The sequence below is a fragment of the Terrapene carolina genome, unplaced genomic scaffold, assembly GCF_002925995.2.
Source record: "Terrapene carolina triunguis isolate 2854851 unplaced genomic scaffold, T_m_triunguis-2.0 Scaffold212, whole genome shotgun sequence".
Classification (NCBI taxonomy): Eukaryota; Metazoa; Chordata; order Testudines; family Emydidae; genus Terrapene; species Terrapene triunguis.
This window is the reverse complement of record NW_020664563.1, coordinates 4,847,888-4,854,171: the sequence shown is the minus strand read 5'-3', so window position 1 is coordinate 4,854,171 and position 6,284 is coordinate 4,847,888.

Genomic DNA, 6,284 nt, shown 5'->3' with positions numbered 1-6,284 from the left:
GTCCTCCTCCTCCTCTTCCCCGTCCGCAGAATCCTCAGGTGTGGCTGAGATTACCCCCGCCTCGGAATCCACGGTCAGAGGTGGGGTAGTGGTGGCAGCCCCCCCTAGAATTGCATGCAGCTCAGCGTAGAAGCGGCATGTCTGTGGCTCTGACCCGGAGCGACCGTTTGCCTCCTTTGTTTTTTGATAGGCTTGTCTGAGCTCCTTAACTTTCACGTGGCACTGTAGTGAGTCCCTATTGTGGCCTCTCTCCATCATGCCCTTGGAGATTTTTTCAAATGTTTTGGCATTTCGTCTTTTAGAACGTAGTTCTGCTAGCATGGAATCCTCTCCCCATATAGCGATCAGATCCAGTACCTCCCGTATGGTCCATGCTGGTGCTCTTTTTTGATTCTGGGACTGTATGGTTACCTGTGCTGATGAGCTGTGCATGGTCACCTGTGCTCTGCACGCTGGGCAAACAGGAAATGTAATTCAAAAGTTCGCAGGGCTTTTCCTGTCTACCTGGCCAGTACCTCCGAGTTCAGATTGCTGTCCAGAGAGGTCACAATGGTGCACTGTGGGATAGCTCCCGGAGGCCAATACCGTCGAATTGCGGCCACACTAATCCTAATCCGAAATGGCAATACCGATTTCAGCACTACTCCCCTCGTCGGGGAGGAGTACAGCTATCGATATTAAGAGCCCTTTATATCGAAGTAAAGGGCTTCGTTGTGTGGACGGGTGCAGGGTTAATTCGGTTCAACGCTGCTAAATTCGAGATAAACTCCTAGTGTAGACCAGGCCTAAGAGTTAAGGCACCTGCCCACAGAACCTTAATTCTGCCTTCTTTGAGCAATGCCCCAGTACACCCATAACACAGCAATAACCCTCCGCTTGCTAAATTTGACAGCCCCGTTGCTCTTACCCAGGAGATTCCCTCTAACACTGTACTACTGCTTTCACAGCCCTCTCTCGTTTCCTACCTCACTGCTGACAATCTCCAAGGCCAGAAGACTCCTGTGCTCCGTTAATGAGACAACCTACAGGATTCACCACTGAGATGAGGCAGCTTGGCTCTCACGTGCACCTCTGTCCTCTGGTCACACGAGGAGGGGTTCAACCCACCCAGAGGGGAAAGGCCCCACAGATGTCATCAGACTCCAATCAAAACTCGGACAAGCTGCTCCAACTAATCCCCCCACCCTTCAGTACAGCTACAGCTAACGCAGTGAATGCAGCTGGAGCGTACGCAGGTAATTCCCAACGGCTGTTCCCAGCTCCAGGGGGGGCAGAGTTAAGGTTGCATTGGCAGGTATCTTAACTCTTCATTTCCTGTTTTTCTAGAAGCTTAGGTGTCATTTAAACTTTGTGCTAGAAGGGCCCAGGATACAATCAGGCTACTTTAGCTCTGCCTTAATGAAGCGTTGTCAGTGAGTTGTCTATGCCGGGCTAGAAAAGATAATGGGGTTTAGCTCTTGCCTCTCTCCACCAACTGAGAGTCAGGTGATCAAATTATTTGATGGGAGTCTCAGCCCATTGAAACAGGGAAGCAGAGGCCTGCAGCCTCGTTCGAGAGTTCAATAACTATTGACCACATGATGTACTTGAGTGGGTGTGTGTTGAACAACTGGTGCCATGTAAGAACAAAGGCCTTGGCTACACAAGAAAGAGGTTGCTATACCAGCAAACCCTCCTAGTGGAGACGCATTTTATACCAATAAGAGCATCCTTTTTTCCAGTGTAGCTTATACCAAGTCTCCAAACAAAATAAGTTCTGCTGGCAAGGTTGTCTACATGAGGACTTTTCCATGAAGTTTTATATCAGTTAGGAGGGGTGTTCCTCCCCGCCCCCCCCCACACACTACTAATCAACAGAGTTATGCCAGAGTTATGCTAGCAAAACTTTGAAATGTAGACCCCTTTATCCCTTGGGTGTAGCTTGCATCTGGTTTGGCTGGAAGGACCAGCATTCGAAGAACTTCCAAATGAGACCACTTTGCTGAGAATTGTTCAGTGCCTTCTCTCAGCGAAAGCTAGGACAGAGCAAACCACAGCTTCCTCTTTTGCTGTGCTGGTAGTTTTTTTTTATTATTAGCAACACCTCTTTGATGAAAAACCTCTTCAAATTTCAAGCTCCCTCATTGCGTAGTTTTTCTCTTCATGTGGGCTCTCCAGTCATCTTTCATTTCCTATTTCACAGTTTTATTAACATGATGCTGTATTTCAAAATGTCTGTTTCTTTCCAGGCCTCTTTCTCAAATTGATCATAACTCGAGTTTAGAGGTTATAGATCTTTTATTCAAAGTGCTCAACAGAGTCTTGCCTGAAATGACTTTAAAAGAAGGGTCTCATTTCATCTGGGGATGTCTCACAAACTAAGTAGGGTCAGGCTTGGATGGGATGCCCAGCAATGCCAATATGCTGCATTCGGGTGAGCTCTAACTTCATGTTGCCAATTCTTGTGATCTTTTTTTTTTTTAATCACGAGTCTTGCAATATTTAGTGTTTGTAAAGTCCTAGACCCTGGAGTCATATGGATACTTCAGAATCACAGCTTTTATTTATAACCTCCCACCCCCACCCCTCCCAATTTCTAGCCCTCATGGTTACAGAAAAATTCTGGAAAACCTAAAGGTGCAAAATCCAGAATTATTTAATTCTTGTGCTGAGGACAACCAGTCATGGCTCAGTACCCTGCTGTGCTAGCCACTGTACAAGCAGACATCTCTGGCGCCCCCCCTTCCCCCCAATTCCAAATGTTTTATTTCTTATAATCCTGTGATCTTTAAGCCAGTGTCATGATTTGTGGGGGCTGAGTCGTGATTTTGAACACTTGGGGGTGGCGATCCCACATTCCTTCCCTCCCCATTGTATCTCGTCAAGAGGGAGGATTAGTAAGTAGTTAATTTCCAGAGAGCTGGCTGACCTGCTGTCTGGGAGTGAATTTTTATCCACTTGAACACGAGACACTTTGGAAGTGAAGATGCATGTGCCTTGCTACTTTCCCTGGGCTTAGCAAGGGCTGCCAAGATGGATTTGGAGTGAGGGGCTGAAGGTCAGAAAATCCTCTTCAGAAGGAGCGAGGTTTTATGGCATTTTTTCTGCAGCCCTCTGTTTGGTAACAAGTGGTTTGAGCACTTGGCACTCTACCTTGTGTCATGGAAAACTGGGCCCACACGGGAGAGCTTTGGGTGCAGGAGGGGGGTGGGAAACCAGCCACTTCCTTTCTTGCCAACACACTCTGTGCCTGTATCTGATTCAGACTCTCTCACTCAGAAATCATTCTGTACATAGAATCACACAAAGGTAGGGCTGGAGGGGACCTCAAAAGGCCATCTAGTCCCATCCCCTCCCCCCCACGCTGAGACAGGACCTGTAAATCTAGCCCATCCCTGACAGGTGTTTGTCCAACCTGTTCTTAAAACCCTCCAATGACAGATTCCACAACCTCCCTTGGAAACCTGTTCTAGAGTTTAACTAACTATCCCTACAGTTAGAAAGCTTTCCTAATACAATACCTAACCTAAATCTCCCTTGCTGCAGATTAAGCCCATTACTACTTTTCTGACCTTCAGGGGACATGGAGAACAATTGCCCTCTGTCATCTTTATAACAGCCCTTAAAATATTTGAAAATTATCAGGTCCCCCTTTTCCCCAGTCTTATTTTCTCAAGACTAAACAGGGCCAGTTTCTTTAACCTTTCCTCACAGATCAGGTTTTCTAAACCTTTGATCAGTTTTGTTGCTCTCCTCCAGATTCACTCCAATTTGCCCACATCCTTCCCAAAGTGTGGTGCCCAGAACTGGACACAGGACTCCAGATGACGCCTTCCCCAGTGCCAAACCGAGTGGGACAATTCTCTCCCGTGTCTTACATACGATACTCCTGTTAATACACCCCAGAATATTAGCCTTGTTTGCAGCTGCATCATAGTGTTGATTCATGTTCAGTTTGTGATTCACTATAACCCCCAGATCTTTGTCTGCTGTATGACCACCTAGCCAGTTCTTCCCCGTTGTGTAGTTGTGCATTTGATTTTTCCTTCCTAAGTGAAGTACTTTGCACTTGTCTTTATTAAAATTCCTCCTGTTGCCAGACCAATTCTCCAATTTGTCAAGGTCATTTCGAATTCTAATTCTGTCCTCCAAACGCCTTACAATCCCTCCCAGCTTGTTGTCATCCAGAAAGTATGTAAGCATCCTCTCCACTCCATTATCCAAGTCATTTATAGAAAAATTAAATAATACTGGACCCAGGACAGATCCCTGTGGAGCCCCAGTAGATGTGTCCCTCCAGTTTGACAATGCACCACTGATAACTACGCTTTGAGTACGGTCTTTCAATCAATCATGAACCCACCATATAGTAATTTCACATAGACCACATTTCCCTAGTTTGCTTATGAGAATGTCATATGAGACAGTGTCAAAAGCCTTCCTAAAATCAAGATATATCATGTCTACTGCTTTTCCCCTTTCCACTAGGTCATTAACACTGTCGAAGAAGGCAATTAGTTTGGTTTGGCATGATTTCTTCTTGACAAATCCGTGCTGACTATTCCTTAAAACCCTATTATCCTCTAGGTGCTTACAAAGTGATTGTTTAATAATTTGTCCCAGTGTCTTTCCGGGGTGCAAAGTTAGGCTGACTGGTCTATAATTCCCTGGGCCCTCTTTGTTCCCATTTTTCAAAGGTACAATACCTGGCCGCCTCCAGTTCTTTTAGACCTCACCCCTCGAGTGTCTTTGGTGGCCCCAAGCATCTGGTGTGGCACAAAGCAAAGAAAATTAGAAGTGTCCCACCTGACTGCCTATCCCACCCCATAGAGTTTAAGGGGCCATTAATCATCTCATCTGACCTGCATATCACAACCCCTGGACTCCCTCCACATTCAGGTTAGCATCTTTGTACGTCTCTTTCCAATTCCTTTTTCAAACATACGGGTTTTCAGGTTGTTATTCAGGTCTAATGTGGGGTTTTCAACATCTTTGACTGACGCCAGTGACCCAGCAACCCTCTTTTTGTTAAGGGAATCACGTCCGCACCCTAATTCCATGTACTGTAGCCTAGTGGATAGAGCAGTGGACTGGGACTCAGGAGATCTGAGTTTTAGTTCTGGCTCTGCTGGGTAACCCAGGGCAGTCACTTCACCCCTCTCTGCCTCAGTTTCCCCATCTGTAAAATGAGGCTAGTGATGCTCACTTCCCTGGTAAAGCACTTTGGGATCTGCTGATGAAACGTGTTATGTAGAGCTAGGTATTTATTTCTCTGTTTACTATCTTCATATGTAGCACTGAGGAGCTAACTCAAGCAGCTGTGGACTAGTGCAGAAGATCTCAGAGAAAATGAATGGAGAGGAAAAAATTCCCACTATTTAGCTGGGAAACAGAGTTGCGAGGGGACTTGAGTATGAAGTATTCAAAATGAACCAAGGATACAGTGGAAACTGATCAACCCCACTTTTAGCCAGTACTGTAATAGAACAAGAACGCACTGATGAAATTAAATGATAGTAAATGACAGTAGACTGCAACCCCCCCACCCCAAAACACAGCATCAAGTCTCAGACCCAGGGTCAACTCACTGGGGCTCAAAATAACAGTGTAGGCGTTCCCACTTGGGCTGGAGGCCGTGCTCTGAAACCCCCCTCCCTTTCCAGGTTTCAGAGCCTTATTAGCCGGGATGGTGTCCCTAGCCTCTGTTTGCCAGAACCCGGAAATGGGCAACAGGGGATGGATCACTTAATCATTACCTGTTCTGTTCATTCCCTCTGGGGCACCTGGCATTGGCCACTGTCGGAAGACAGGACACTGGGCTAAATGGACCTTTGGTCTGACCCAGTATAGCTGTTCTTATGGTTTCCAGCCTGAGCAGGGGCATCTACATGGCTATTTTTATATGTAGATGCCATGTAGCTGCCCCTATTTTTAGCCATGTAGCATGACCCTGAATCAATTGATCTGGGCTCTTAGACTCGCTGCGGTAGGGTTTTTTGCAGTGTAAACGTACCCTAGAGCCACTGAAATGCAGCATGTAGCCAAGCTGTGGAATTCACCATACCAGGCAGTAATACAGACACTGCTTTGCTGTACTATGAAATTACTGGATGATTTTAATTTGATCATTAATGTTTGTACGTAGGTGAGCAAGGGTAAAGTAACCAAGTTTTATGAGTCCGAGCCTATGCTGTTCACAGCTGGAGTTCAGGTAGGAAGGAATTCCCCACTGACAGAGGCTAGCTGCTTGTGGAAGTGGAAGGAGGAGGGTCCCCTTTGATGCACTGAGTATTGGCTGTTGTCAA